We start from the raw sequence: 16404 nt of genomic DNA on the forward strand, positions 1-16404 counted from the left end.
CCAGTGCCTCCGGTGACCACAGCGCAGTACGCATCTGATGATGAAACTCAGGTGCCGCTTTCTCGTGCGTACTGTGCTGCTGAGACTACCCAGGAGGAGCAGTTGGTGGCAGAGGGTAGTGGAGATGATGAGGTCCTTGACCCATCGTGGCGTGAGGAACAGGAAGGTGGTGGGAGCAGCTCAGAGGAAGAGCTTCCTCTTACGGGCCAAAGAGGGAGAGGGAGGGGGAAGACTGCGGAGCCTGTAGCCTCCACTTTGGCACCCGTTAGGAGCCTGTCTCTTTCCAAAGCCAAAAAGGGCGCTCCCAAGACTTGCAGTGCCTGGTCCTTTTTTGACACAGTTGCAGATGACATTTGTTTTGTCAAATGCAAGCTGTGTCATCATAAAGTAAAAAGAGGGAAAAATGTCAGCAACCTCAATACCACAAATATGTGGAAACATGTGCGGACCAGGCACGCGGTGGAGTTACAGAAACACACTGAAGATGTAGGCCAACCAACAGCGGCAGCTACCACCTCTTCAGCTCGTGTTGCCTCTTCCTCCAGCTCACGCACAGCTGGTTTGGCTTCCTCCCAGAGACCTTGTGTAATTCCACCCACAGCACCACCTTCCCAGTCATCCTCACACTCCCAGTCTACTCTACAGCCATCGGTAGTACAGGCATGGGAGAAAAGGCGGGCATTCTCGGCCAACCACCCCCGAGCACAGGCTCTGAATGCAGGCATTGCCAAACTGTTGTCCCTGGAAATGCTCTCGTTCAGGCTGGTGGAGACTGACAGCTTCCGTGACTTGATGGCATTGGCAGTCCCACAGTACAAGGTGCCCAGCCGCTTTTACTTCAGCAGGCAGGCTGTCCCTGCCCTGCACAGGCATGTTGAGGCAAACATAAAACATGCGCTACTGAACGCCGTCAGTAGCAAGGTCCACCTCACCACCGATGCGTGGACCAGTCAGCATGGACAGGGGCGATATGTTTCCCTCACTGCCCATTGGGTTAATGTTGTTGAGCCAGGTACAGATCGTGCGAGTGGCGCAGGACGTGTCCTGCCCACTCCAAGGATTGCAGGAATCCAGTCTGTACGCATCGACTCCTCCTCTTACACCAGTTCCTCTGATTCCTCTCTGCAGGATCCGTCACAGTCCACCCCCACATGGACCCGTGAACGTTTACCTATGACCGACATGAGCACAGCCGTGGCCAAACGTCAGCAGGCCGTCTTGAAACTAGTTTCATTGGGGCATCGAAGCCACACAGCGCAGGAGCTCTGGAATGCCATAAAGCAGGAGAGCGATGTGTGGTTACTGCCAGCGAATCTCCAGCCAGGCATGGTAGTGTGTGACACTGGCCGAAATCTGGTGGCAGCTTTGGCCCTTGGCAACCTCACTCACATCCCATGTCTGGCACATGTGCTCAATTTGGTTGTGCAGAGTTTTCTAAGGGACTATCCGGATCTTGATGCCCTGCTGCACAAGGTCCGCCTAGAGTGTGCTCACTTGCGGCGTTCCAGCTTGGCCAGATCCCGCATTGCTGCTCTGCAGCGCCGATTCCGCCTTCCGGAACACCGCATCATATGTGACCTACCTACCCGGTGGAATTCCACGTTACATATGTTGGAGCGGTTGTGTGACCAGCAGCAAGCAGTTATGGAGTACCAGCTGCATCAGGCGCAAAGAAGTCGCAGTCAGCGCCGATCAGACTTCACAACCACAGAGTGGGCCACTATGAAGGACGTCTGCCAGGTTTTGCGTCCTTTTGATTATTCCACGCGGATGGCAAGTGCAGATGATGCACTAGTCAGCATGACTGTCCCCCTTATCTGCCTGCTTCAGCAAACTTTGCAAGGGTTAAGGGATGATGTGGTGGAAGAGGTGGAGGATGAGGAGTCACCTTTTCCATCAGCTTCTGGAGAGTCAGCGCCACGTGGTTCCTCACAAAGGGGTACGCAGGGGCCAATTTGTGAGGAGGATGAGGAGGAGTCAATGGAGGAGGAAGAGCTCCGTCCAGAGGAGGGAGCGACACAATTGTCCAGTGGTCAGTGTGTACAGCGAGGGTGGGGTGATGACGAGCGGGCAGAGATCATGTCTCAAGCAGGGGACAGCGATTCTGGGCCAGTTGGCACTCTGCAGCACATGGTGGATTTCATGCTGCAGTGCCTGAGAAACGACCGCCGCATCGACCACATTCTCAACATGCCTGATTATTGGGTGTTCACCCTCCTCGATCCTCGCTACCGGGACAACGTCCAAAACCTCATCCCTGCGTTGACCCGGGAGCGTAAATTGCGGGAGTACCACGACACACTGGTGAATTCCATCATCTTCTCCTGTCCAACTGAGAGGAGTGCTGCTAGTGCTTTACAAAGCAGCTCAGTGCGTCGAGGCAGTGGGGGAGGCTCTGCCCAAAGAGGGAGCAGAAGCAGTGCCTCTGCCCAAGGCAAGCCCAGTATGGCACAACTCTGGCACACTTTTGTGTGCCCGCCCCAAATGTCTACACCATCACCGGCGGCTCCAGTCAGCAGGAGGCAACGGTTCCGTCAGATGGTGACAGACTACATGGCTTGCCCTCTTACTGTACTCCCAGACGGCTCTTCCCCGTTCAAGTTTTGGGTCTCTAAGCTGGATACATGGCCAGAGCTAAGCCAGTATGCATTGGAGGTGCTGGCTTGCCCTGCGGCTAGTGTCTTATCGGAACGTGTCTTTAGTGCCGCAGGTGGTGTACTAACAGACCGTCGCATGCGACTATCCTCCGATAACGTTGACCGGCTTACTTTCCTGAAAATGAACCAGGCCTGGATCTCGCAGGAATTTGCCACTCCTCTGCCTGATTAAGTAATTGGGTGTCATCCAGGTCTCCTGCTGTGTTCATCTTTCTACCACCTGAACTGCTATTCCTGGGCTCCAACACCGCCAGTTGCGGCTCAGAAGTGCAGGCTGCACAGTAAAAACATACGACCCAGTGTTATTGGGTTTCAGTAACGTCAGCTGATCCCCAGCTGTGTAGCCGGCAATGTGTCCTGCGACCGCCACGCTGGCACAACAACCTAAATGTAAGGGAACCTGTCCCCCCCCCCCCCCCCGTCGTTTGTTACTGAAAGAGCCATCTTGTGCAGCAGTAATGCTGCACAAGGAAAAGGTAGCTCTTTTTTTTTTAGCTCTTTGCACACGCAGAACTTAACACTTATAAAATGTGTTCACTGATACCGTTATACCGTCCCGGAGCTGGGACTTTCCTTCGTAATGTGACGCAGCACAGCCGTCATTCCTACCCCCTTGGTGCCATGCGCTGCCTCCTCAGCATTGTTTTAAGCTGTCACGGAGCCTGCGCTGTTCTGTTATCCCTTGGGCATGCCCTATTTGCGCTGCCTGTCTTCTGACATAATTTGGTGTCAGGCTGGCTGCGCCTGTGCGGCCGCGGTGCCCGAGATCCCGCCTCGCAGTGTCTTCTGATTGAGTCACACTGCGGGCCTGGGATCCATGGGCATGCGCAGTGCATATCTTCCCCTCGGGCTCTCGCTCATTTCCCTCCGCCTTCTTTAGACTGTGCGCCGTCAGCTGATCCCTAGCATGCCACGGCCGTGACACCGCACAGTCTGAAGAAGAGGGAAGGAGGGGAGTGAGAGTCGAGGTTATGCACTGTGCATGCCCATGGTTCCAAGGCCCGCAGTGGGATTACGTTAGATGAGACTGCGAGGTGGGATCTGGAGCAGCGTGGACGCACAGGCACTGACAGCCTGACACCAAATTATGTCAGAAGACAGGCAGCGCTAATTGGGCATGGCCAAGGGCTAACAGAACAGCGCAGGCTCCGTGACAGCTTAAAACAACGCTGAGGAGGCAGCGCACGGCATCAAGGGGATAGGAATGACAGCTGTGCTGTGTCCCATTACGAAGGAAATTCGCACCTCCGGAACGGTTTAACGGTATAAAGGGACACATTTTTAGTGTTTACTTCGGTGTTTGCAAGGAGCATAATTAAAAGAGCAACCTTTTCCTTTTGCATCCTTAGTGCTGCACAACATGGCTCTTTCAGCTACAAACGTCTTGGGGGGGGGGGGGTTAAAGGTTTCCTTTCAACTTGCTCCAATCAGGCTTCGGCCTACACTCTGTTCCTCTGCTCCTCCTGCTGTCCCTGGGCTCTAACACCGCCAGTTGGTGCCTGGAAGTGCTGTGTGCACAGTCAACAGTCGCTCCTCTGTTATTGGGGTTCAGTAACGTCAGCTGATCCCCAGCTGTGTGTGCGGCAATACCTCCAATCTGCTCCTCCTGCTGTCCCTGGGCTCTAACACCGCCAGTTGGTGCCTGGAAGTGCTGTGTGCACAGTCAACAGTCGCTCCTCTGTTATTGGGGTTCAGTAACGTCAGCTGATCCCCAGCTGTGTGTGCGGCAATACCTCCAATCTGCTCCTCCTGCTGTCCCTGGGCTCTAACACCGCCAGTTGGTGCCTGGAAGTGCTGTGTGCACAGTCAACAGTCGCTCCTCTGTTATTGGGGTTCAGTAACGTCAGCTGATCCCCAGCTGTGTATCCGGCAATGTGTCATGCGACCGCCACGCTGGCACAACTAAAATGTAAGGGGACCTGTCCCCCCCCCCCCTAGGCGTTTGTTACTGAAAGAGCCACCATGTGCAGCACTAATACTGCACAAGGGAAAGGTCGCTCTTGAAATTATGCTCCTTGCAAACGCTGAACTACACACTCATGTAATGTGTCCCCTCACACCGTCCAACCGTCCCGGAGGTGGGACTTTCCTTTGTAATGTGACGCAGCACAGCCGTCATTGCTACCCCCTTGGCACCGTGCGCTGCCTCCTTAGCGTTGTTTGATTCCGTCATGGACCCTGCGCTGTTATGTTATCCCTTGGCCATGCACAGTTTGCGCTGCCCGTCCTCTGACATCATTTGTTGTCGTCCTGGCTGCGCCTGTGCGTCCACGCTGCCCGAAATCACACCTCGCAGTGTCGTCTAATGTGATCCCACAGTGGGCCTGGTATCCATGGCCATGCGCAGTGCATATACTAGCCTCTCACTCCCCTTCTTCACGCTTCTTCAGACTAGGCGGCGTCAGCTGATCCCTAATAGCATGCCACGGCCGTGACGCCGCACAGTCTGAAGAAGCAGGAAGGAGGTGAGTGAGAGGCGATGATATGCACTGCGCATGCCCATGGATCCCTGGCCCGCAGTGGGACTACATTAGATGACAATGCAAGGTTGGATCTCGGGCAGCTTGGACGCACAGGCACTGCCAGCCTGACACCTACATGATGTCAGAAGACGGGCACCGCTAACTGTGCATGGCCAAGGGATAACATTACAGCGCGGGCTCCGTGACAGAACCAAACAACGTTGAGGAGGTGGCGCCCGGCACCAAGGGGGTTGGAATGACGGCTGTGCTGTGTCACATTACAAAGGAAAGTCCCACTTCCGGGATGGTTTGACGGTGTGAGGGGACACATTATATGAGTGTGTACTTCAGCGTTTGCAAGGAGCATAATTTTCGGAGCCACCATTTTCCATGTGCAGTATTACTGCTGTACAAGATGGCTCTTTCAGCAACAAATGCCTGGTGGGGGGGTTAAAGGTTCCCTTTCAACTTGCTCCACTGCAGGCTTCGGCCTACACTCTGCTCCTCTTTGATTCCCTGGGTTTCAACACTGTCAGTTGCCACCTGGAAGTGTTGTCTACACAGAAAAAACACTAGGTGATGTGTCAGTGGGGTTCAGCACCGCCAGCTGTTCCCCTGCTGTGTAGTCGGCAACGTGTCCAGCACAAGCCACGCTGGCACAACAGAACAAAAGCTGCCACCAGTGCAGGCTTCGGCCTACACTCTGCTCCTCTCCTCCTCCTGCTGACCCTGGGCTCAAACACCGCTAGTTTTTGCCCGGAAGTGCTAGCTGCACAGAGAAAAACACCAGCCAATGTGTTAGTGGGGTTCAGCAACGCCAGCTGTTCCCCTGCTGTGTAGCCGGCAACGTGACCTGCAAACGCCATGCAGGCACAGGAACTGAAATTAAAGGGAACCTGGCCCCCCCCCCCCCAGGTGTTTCTATGTATAACAGCCACCTAGTACAGCAGTACTGCTGCATTTGTACAAGGTGGCTGACTTTTTCTCCTTGCCCACGTGGAACTCAACACGTACAAAATGTGTCTCATTGAGACCATTCCACTGTCCCTGAGGTGTGACTTTCCTTTGTAATGATACGCAGCACCCCCCTTGGTAGCGTTTCCCGTCTTTTGTCATCATGGTTAGCTGGCTGCGCCTGTGCATCCGCCCTGCTAGAAACAACGCCCCTCGTTGTCATATTTATTTTGTCAGCGAGGGTGTGGTTTATGGGCACGAGCAGTGCATATGTTCACCTGTCTTAACTCATCTCCTTCCGCCTTCTTCAGACTATGCGGCCTCCTGGCCGTGGTAGGCGATAAAGGATCAGCTGAGGCCGCCCAGTCTGGAGCAGGTGTAAGGACATGTGTAAGCGACAAACCTATTTACTGCACAAGGCCACGAAACCCAGCCACGCAGTGTGATTTTTTGAAAACACACTGTGGGTCTGGGATTCATGTCCATCGCTAACCGCAACGGCCGACATGAAATGAGGTCAGAAGACAGGAAGCGCTCACAGCGCATGGCCAAGGGATCACAATAGCGCAGACTCCTGTACAGCAAATAACAACGCTCAGGAATCTGCGCCCAGTACCTAGGTGCAAATTTTGACACCTGTGCTGCGTCTCGTTAAAAAGACAAGTCACGCCTCCACAACTGTTTGACAGTATAATGGGCTAAATAGTGTACGTGTTTTAGTCAGCGTGTGCAAGGAGCAAAACAAATAGAGCAACCTTTTACTTGTGCAGCATTAATGCTGCACAAGGTGTGGCTCTTGTACCTTGCAACACCTGAGGGGGGTTAAAGGTAACCTTTGAAATTGGTTCAACTAGGCTTCGGCCTACACTCTGCTCCTCTACTCCTCCTGCTGACCCTGGGCTCAAACACCGCTAGTTTTTGCCCGGAACTGCTAGCTGCACAGAGAAAAACACCAGCCAATGTGTTAGTGGGGTTCAGCAACGCCAGCTGTTCCCCTGCTGTGTAGTCGGCAACGTGTCCAGCACAAGCCACGCTGGCACAACAGAACAAAAGCTGCCACCAGTGCAGGCTTCGGCCTACACTTTGCTCCTCTCCTCCTCCTGCTGACCCTGGGCTCAAACAACGCCAGTTTCTGCCCGGACATGCTAGCTGCACAGAGAAAAACACCAGCCAATGTGTTAGTGGGGTTCAGCACCGCCAGCTGTTCCCCTGCTGTGTAGCTGGCAACGTTTCCTGCAAACGCCACGCAGGAACATGAACTGAAATTGAAGGGAGCCTGCCCCCCACCCCCCCAGGTGTTTCTATGTATAACAGCCACCTTGTACAGCAGTACTGCTGCATTTGTACAAGGTGGCTGACTTTTTCTCCTTGCACACGTGGAACTCAACAAGTACAAAATGTGTCTCATTACAGACCATTACAATGTCCCTGAGGTGTGACTTTCCTTTTTAATGACACGCAGCACCCCCATTGTTAGCGCTGCCCATCTCCTGACATCATTGGTTGGCTGGCTGTGCCTGTGCGTCCCCCCTGCCCGACACAACGCCCCCCGTTGTCTCATATATTTTGACTGCGAGGGTGTGATTGATGGGCACGAGCAGTGCATATGTTCCCCTGTCTTCACTCCCCTCCTTCCGCCTTCTTCTGACTGTGCGGCCTCATGGCCGCGGCATGCGATAAGGGATCAGCTGAGGCCGCCCAGTCTGAAGCAGGTGTAAGGACATGTGTGAGCGGCGAACATATTTACTGCACAAGGCCACGAATCCCAGCACCGCAGTGTGACTTTAGGAAAAGCCACTGTGGGTCTGGGATTTATGGCCATCGTTAACCGCACCGGCCAACATGAAATGAGGTCATGAGACGGCCTGCACTAACAGGGTATTGCCAAGGGATAACACAAGAGCGCAGTTTCCTGTACTGCAAATAACAACGGTAAGGAATCTGCGCACAGCACCTAGGTGTAAATTTGTACACCTGTGCTGCGTCTCCTTAAAAAGACTAGTAGTCACGCCTCCACTACTGTTTGACAGTATAATGGGCTAAATAGTGTACGTGTTTAATTCAGCGTGTGCAAGGAGCAAAATTAAATAGAGCAACCTTTGACTTGTGCATCATTAATGCTGTTCAAGGTGTGGCTCTTGTACCTTGCAACACCTGAGGGGGGGGTTAAAGGTAACCTTTGAAATTGGTTCAACTAGGCTTCGGCCTACACTCTGCTCCTCTCCTCCTCCTGCTGACCCTGGGCTCAAACACCGCTAGTTTTTGCCCGGAAATGCTAGCTGCACAGAGAAAAACACCAGCCAATGTGTTAGTGGGGTTCAGCAACGCCAGCTGTTCCCCTGCTGTGTAGTCGGCAACGTGTCCAGCACAAGCCACGCTGGCACAACAGAACAAAAGCTGCCACCAGTGCAGGCTTCGGCCTACACTTTGCTCCTCTCCTCCTCCTGCTGACCCTGGGCTAAAACAACGCCAGTTTCTGCCCGGACATGCTAGCTGCACAGAGAAAAACACCAGCCAATGTGTTAGTGGGGTTCAGCACCGCCAGCTGTTCCTCTGCTGTGTAGTCGGCATCGTGTCCAGCACAAGCCACGCTGGCACAACTGACCAAAAGCTGCCACCAGTGCAGGCTTCGGCCTACACTTTGCTCCTCTCCTCCTCCTGCTGACCCTGGGCTCAAACAACGCCAGTTTCTGCCCGGACATGCTAGCTGCACAGAGAAAAACACTAGCCAATGTGTTAGTGGGGTTCAGCACCGCCAGCTGTTCCCCTGCTGTGTAGCTGGCAACGTGTCCTGCAAACGCCACGTAGGCACATGAACTGAAATTGAAGGGAGCCTGCCCCCCACCCCCCCAGGTGTTTCTATGTATAACAGCCACCTTGTACAGCAGTACTGCTGCATTTGTACAAGGTGGCTGACTTTTTCTCCTTGCACACGTGGAACTCAACAAGTACAAAATGTGTCTCATTACAGACCATTACAATGTCCCTGAGGTGTGACTTTCCTTTTTAATGACACGCAGCACCCCCATTGTTAGCGCTGCCCGTCTCCTGACATCATTGGTTGGCTGGCTGTGCCTGTGCGTCCCCCCTGCCCGACACAACGCCCCCCGTTGTCTCATATATTTTGACTGCGAGGGTGTGATTGATGGGCACGAGCAGTGCATATGTTCCCCTGTCTTCACTCCCCTCCTTCCGCCTTCTTCTGACTGTGCGGCCTCATGGCTGCGGCATGCGATAAGGGATCAGCTGAGGCCGCCCAGTCTGAAGCAGGTGTAAGGACATGTGTGAGCGGCGAACATATTTACTGCACAAGGCCACGAATCCCAGCACCGCAGTGTGACTTTAGGAAAAGCCACTGTGGGTCTGGGATTTATGGCCATCGTTAACCGCACCGGCCAACATGAAATGAGGTCATGAGACGGCCTGCACTAACAGGGTATTGTCAAGGGATAACACAAGAGCGCAGTTTCCTGTACTGCAAATAACAACGGTAAGGAATCTGCGCACAGCACCTAGGTGTAAATTTGTACACCTGTGCTGCGTCACCTTAAAAAGACTAGTAGTCACGCCTCCACTACTGTTTGACAGTATAATGGGCTAAATAGTGTACGTGTTTAATTCAGCGTGTGCAAGGAGCAAAATTAAATAGAGCAACCTTTGACTTGTGCATCATTAATGCTGTTCAAGGTGTGGCTCTTGTACCTTGCAACACCTGAGGGGGGGGTTAAAGGTAACCTTTGAAATTGGTTCAACTAGGCTTCGGCCTACACTCTGCTCCTCTACTCCTCCTGCTGACCCTGGGCTCAAACACCGCTAGTTTTTGCCCGGAAATGCTAGCTGCACAGAGAAAAACACCAGCCAATGTGTTAGTGGGGTTCAGCACCGCCAGCTGTTCCCCCGCTGTGTAGCCGGCATCGTGTCCAGCACAAGCCACGCTGGCACAACCGACCAAAAGCTGCCACCAGTGCAGGCTTCGGCCTACACTTTGCTCCACTCCTCCTCCTCCTGCTGACCCTGGGCTCTAACACCGCTAGTTTTTGCCCGGACATGCAATCTGCACAGAGAAAAACACCAGTCAATGTGTCAGTGGGGTTCAGCAACGCCAGCTGTTCCCCTGCTGTGTAGCTTGCAACGTGACCTGCAAACGCCACGCAGGCACATGAACTGAAATTGAAGGGAGCCTGGCCCCCACCCCCAGGTGTTTCTATGTATAACAGCCACCTTGTACAGCAGTACTGCTGCATTTGTACAAGGTGGCTGACTTTTTCTCCTTGCCCACGTGGAACTCAACACGTACAAAATGTGTCTCATTAGAGACCATTACAATGTCCCTGAGGTGTGACTTTCCTTTGTAATGACACGCAGCACCACCCTTGTTAGCGCTGCCCGTCTTTTGACATCATTGGTTAGCTGGCTGCGCCTGTGCATCTCCCCTGCTCGAAACAACGCCCCTCGGTGTCTTATTTTTTTGGACAGCGAGGGTGTGATTGATGGGCATGTGCAGTGCATATGTTTGCCTGTGTTCACTCATCTCCTTCCGCCTTCTTCAGACTGGGTGTCCTCATGGCCGCGGCAGGCGATAAGGGATCAGATGAGGCCGCCCAGTCTGAAGCAGGTGTAAGGACATGTGTGAGCGGCAAACATATTTAGTGCACCAGGGCACGAATCCCAGCACCGCAGTGTGATTTTTTAAAAACACACTGTGGGTCTGGGATTCATGTCCATCGCTAACCGCAACGGCCAACATGAAATGAGGTCATAAGACAGGAAGCGCTCACAGCGCATGGCCAAAGGATCACAAGAGCGCAGACTCCTGTACAGCAACTAACAATGCTCAGGAAGCTTCGCCCATGCAAAAAGGTGTTGTTTTCGACACCTGTGCTGCTTTTCTTTAAAAAGACAAGTCACGCCTCCACTACTGTTTAACAGTATAATGGGCTAAATAGTGTACGTGTTGCATTCAGCTTGTGCAAGTAGACAAATTAATAGAGCAACCTTTTACTTGTGCAGCATTAATGCTGCAGAAGGAGTGGCTCTTGTACTTTGTAACACCTGAGGGGGGGTTAAAGGTAACCTTTGAAATTGGTTCAACTAGGCTTCGGCCTACACTCTGCTCCTCTCCTCCTCCTGCTGACCCTGGGCTCTAACAACGCTAGTTTTTGCCCGGAAATGCTAGCTGCACAGAGAAAAACACCAGCCAATGTGTTAGTGGGGTTCAGCACCGCCAGCTGTTCCCCCGCTGTGTAGCCGGCATCGTGTCCAGCACAAGCCACGCTGGCACAACCGACCAAAAGCTGCCACCAGTGCAGGCTTCGGCCTACACTTTGCTCCTCTCCTCCTCCTCCTGCTGACCCTGGGCTCTAACACCGCTAGTTTTTGCCCGGACATGCAATCTGCACAGAGAAAAACACCAGTCAATGTGTCAGTGGGGTTCAACAACGCCAGCTGTTCCCCTGCTGTGTAGCTTGCAACGTGACCTGCAAACGCCACGCAGGCACATGAACTGAAATTGAAGGGAGCCTGCCCCCCACCCACAGGTGTTTCTATGTATGACAGCCACCTTGTACAGCAGTACTGCTGCATTTGTACAAGGTGGCTGACTTTTTCTCCTTGCCCACGTGGAACTCAACACGTACAAAATATGTCTCATTAGAGACCATTACAATGTCCCTGAGGTGTGACTTTCCTTTGTAATGACACGCAGCACCACCCTTGTTAGCGCTGCCCGTCTTTTGACATCATTGGTTAGCTGGCTGCGCCTGTGCATCTCCCCTGCTGGAAACAACGCCCCTCGGTGTCTTATTTTTTTGGACAGCGAGGGTGTGATTGATGGGCATGTGCAGTGCATATGTTTGCCTGTGTTCACTCATCTCCTTCCGCCTTCTTCAGACTGGGTGTCCTCATGGCCGCGGCAGGCGATAAGGGATCAGATGAGGCCGCCCAGTCTGAAGCAGGTGTAAGGACATGTGTGAGCGGCAAACATATTTAGTGCACCAGGGCACGAATCCCAGCACCGCAGTGTGATTTTTTAAAAACACACTGTGGGTCTGGGATTCATGTCCATCGCTAACCGCAACGGCCAACATGAAATGAGGTCATAAGACAGGAAGCGCTCACAGCGCATGGCCAAAGGATCACAAGAGCGCAGACTCCTGTACAGCAACTAACAATGCTCAGGAAGCTGCGCCCATGCAAAAAGGTGTTGTTTTCGACACCTGTGCTGCTTTTCTTTAAAAAGACAAGTCACGCCTCCACTACTGATTAACAGTATAATGGGCTAAATAGTCTACGTGTTGCATTCAGCTTGTGCAAGTAGACAAATTAATAGAGCAACCTTTTACTTGTGCAGCATTAATGCTGCAGAAGGAGTGGCTCTTGTACTTTGTAACACCTGAGGGGGGGTTAAAGGTAACCTTTGAAATTGGTTCAACTAGGCTTCCGCCTACACTCTGCTCCTCTCCTCCTCCTGCTGACCCTGGGCTCTAACAACGCTAGTTTTTGCCCGGAAATGCTAGCTGCACAGAGAAAAACACCAGCCAATGTGTTAGTGGGGTTCAGCAACGCCAGCTGTTCCCCCGCTGTGTAGCCGGCATCGTGTCCAGCACAAGCCACGCTGGCACAACCGACCAAAAGCTGCCACCAGTGCAGGCTTCGGCCTACACTTTGCTCCTCTCCTCCTCCTCCTGCTGACCCTGGGCTCAAACACCGCTAGTTTTTGCCCGGAAATGCTAGCTGCACAGAGAAAAACACCAGCCAATGTGTTAGTGGGGTTCAGCACCGCCAGCTGTTCCCTCGCTGTGTAGCCGGCATCGTGTCCAGCACAAGCCACGCTGGCACAACCGACCAAAAGCTGCCACCAGTGCAGGCTTCGGCCTACACTTTGCTCCTCTCCTCCTCCTCCTGCTGACCCTGGGCTCAAACACCGCTAGTTTTTGCCCGGAAATGCTAGCTGCACAGAGAAAAACACCAGCCAATGTGTTAGTGGGGTTCAGCACCGCCAGCTGTTTCCCTGCTGTGTAGCTTGCAACGTGACCTGCAAACGCCACGCAGGCACATGAACTGAAATTGAAGGGAGCCTGGCCCCCACCCCCAGGTGTTTCTATGTATAACAGCCACCTTGTACAGCAGTACTGCTGCATTTGTACAAGGTGGCTGATGTTTTCTCCTTGCCCACGTGGAACTCAACACGTACAAAATGTGTCTCTTTGAGACCATTCCACTATCCCTGAGGTGTGACTTTCCTTTCTAATGATACGCAGCACCCCCCTTGGTAGCGCTTCCCGTCTTCTGACATCATTGGTTGGCTACTTGCGCCTGTTCGTCCGCCCTGCCTGAATAAAATGCTCCTCGTTGTCTTAATTATTTTGACTGCGAGGGTGTGATTGATGGGCACGAGCAGTGCATATCTTCGCCTGTCTTAACTCATCTCCTTCCGCCTTCTTCAGACTGTGCAGCCTCATGGCCGCGGCATGCGAGAAGGGATCAGCAGAGGCCGCCCAGTCTGAAGCAGGTGTAAAGACGTGTGTGAGCGGCCAAAATATTTACTGCTCAAGGCCACGAATCCCAGCACCGCAGTGTGGCTTTATGAAAAGACACTGTGGGTCTGGGATTTATGGCCATCGTTAACCGCACCGGCCAACATGAAATGATGTCATAAGATGGGCAGCGCTAACAGGGCATTGCCAAGGGATAACACAAGAGCGCAGACTCCTGTACAGCAAATAACAACGCTCAGGAAGCTGCGCCAAGCACCAAGGCGTTATTTTGGACACCTGTGCTGCGTCTCATCAAAAAACCAAGTCACGCATCCACTACAGTTTGACTGTAGAATGGGGTAAATTGTGTATGTCTTTCATTCAGCGTGTGCAAGTAGACAAATTAATAGAGCAACCTTTCACTTGTGCAGCATTAATACTGCACAAGGTGTGTCTCTTGTACTTTGTAACACCTGAGGGGGGGGTTAAAGGTTTCCTTTGAAATTGGTTCAACTAGGCTTCGGCCTACACTCTGCTCCTCTCCTCCTCCTCCTGCTTCAACACGGGCTCTAACATCGCTAGTTTTTGCCCGAAAGTGCTAGCTGCACAGAGAAAAACACACGCCATTGTGTTAGTGGGGTTCAGCAACGCCAGCTGTTCCCCCAGTGTGTAGCCGGCAAAGTGTCCTGCAAACGCAACGCAGACACAAAGCTGCCTCCAGTGCAGGCTTCGGCCTACACTCAACTTCCCCTGCTTACCCTTTGCTCCAACACCGCTAGTTGGGGCTCTAGGAAGACAATCTTTAATAGGCAAGGCAACGCATCTGGGTTCCAGCACCGCCAGCTGGTTCTCGGCAGTGTTCTTGTCACAGGTACTCCCTCGTGCCAAGCCTGGTTTCAGCACCGTCAGCTGTTTCCGGGTTGTGTCAACTTCACTGAGACGCCTATGCTTGCCCCGTCGTGTTGCGGTCGGGTTAGCCAACTCCAGGGTGCCTCCAGTTTAGGAGCTTCCTATGTGGGCTGCGTGAACTGGTAGTCAAGGCTGGTTCTGTAGTGCCAGTAGGCCCAGCTCCCCCTGTAGGACTGTTGGGGTTCGGTAACTGCGGCTGCCTCGCGGCCTAGCTGTTCTCTCCTCTCCTGTGGGCCTTGGGGTCCACCACCTGGTTCCAGCACCGTCAGCTGGTTCCGGGCCGAGCCTTTGGCTTAGGTGCCTCCTCCTGGGTATCCGAGTTCCGCCAACGCCAGGCGGTCCTTGGTAGTGCTTTTAAGCGCGGGCACCTACAGCTTAGTAACCGGGTTCCAGCACCGTCAGCTGGTCCTCGGTCGTGCCATTGGCTCTTGCACACTGGGGCAACGCATCCGGGTTCCAGCACCGCCAGCTGGTTCTCGGCAGTGTTCTTGTCACAGGTACTCCCTCATGCCAAGCCTGGTTTCAGCACCGTCAGCTGTTTCCGGGTTGTGTCAACTTCACTGAGACGCCTACGCTTGCCCCGTCGTGGTGCGGTCGAGTTAGCCAACTCCAGGGTGCCTCCAGTTTAGGAGCTTCCTATGTGGGCTGCGTGAACTGGTAGTCAAGGCTGGTTCTGTAGTGCCAGTAGGCCCAGCTCCCCCTGTAGGACTGTTGGGGTTCGGTAACTGCGGCTGCCTCGCGGCCTAGCTGTTCTCTCCTCTCCTGTGGACCTTCGGGTCCACCACCTGGTTCCAGCACCGTCAGCTGGTTCCGGGCCGAGCCTTTGGCTTAGGTGCCTCCTCCTGGGTATCCGAGTTCCGCCAACGCCAGGCGGTCCTTGGTAGTGCTTTTAAGCGCGGGCACCTACAGCTTAGTAACCGGGTTCCAGCACCGTCAGCTGGTCCTCGGTCGTGCCATTGGCTCTTGCACACTGGGGCAACGCATCCGGGTTCCAGCACCGCCAGCTGGTTCTCGGCAGTGTTCTTGTCACAGGTACTCCCTCGTGCCAAGCCTGGTTTCAGCACCGTCAGCTGTTTCCGGGTTGTGTCAACTTCACTGAGACGCCTATGCTTGCCCCGTCGTGGTGCGGTCGAGTTAGCCAACTCCAGGGTGCCTCCAGTTTAGGAGCTTCCTATGTGGGCTGCGTGAACTGGTAGTCAAGGCTGGTTCTGTAGTGCCAGTAGGCCCAGCTCCCCCTGTAGGACTGTTGGCGTTCGGTAACTGCGGCTGCCTCGCGGCCTAGCTGTTCTCTCCTCTCCTCTGGACCTTCGGGTCCACCACCTGGTTCCAGCACCGTCAGCTGGTTCCGGGCCGAGCCTTTGGCTTAGGTGCCTCCTCCTGGGTATCCGAGTTCCGCCAACGCCAGGCGGTCCTTGGTAGTGCTTTTAAGCGCGGGCACCTACAGCTTAGTAACCGGGTTCCAGCACCGTCAGCTAGTCCTCGGTCGTGCCATTGGCTCTTGCACACTGGGGCAACGCATCCGGGTTCCAGCACCGCCAGCTGGTTCTCGGCAGTGTTTTTGTCACAGGTACTCCCTCGTGCCAAACCTGGTTTCAGCACCGTCAGCTGTTTCCGGGTTGTGTCAAGCTCACTGAGACACCTATGCTTGCCTCGTCGTGGTGCGGTCGGGTTAGCCAACTCCAGGGTGCCTCCAGTTTAGGAGCTTCCTATGTGGGCTGCGTGAACTGGTAGTCAAGGCTGGTTCTGTAGTGCCAGTAGGCCCAGCTCCCCCTGTAGGACTGTTGGGGTTCGGTAACTGCGGCTGCCTCGCGGCCTAGCTGTTCTCTCCTCTCCTGTGGACCTTCGGGTCCACCACCTGGTTCCAGCACCGTCAGCTGGTTCCGGGCCGAGCCTTTGGCTTAGGTGCCTCCTCCTGGGTATCCGAGTTCCGCCAACGCCAGGCGGTCC

This window comes from Ranitomeya imitator, chromosome 5, assembly GCF_032444005.1.
Source record: "Ranitomeya imitator isolate aRanImi1 chromosome 5, aRanImi1.pri, whole genome shotgun sequence".
Classification (NCBI taxonomy): Eukaryota; Metazoa; Chordata; class Amphibia; order Anura; family Dendrobatidae; genus Ranitomeya; species Ranitomeya imitator.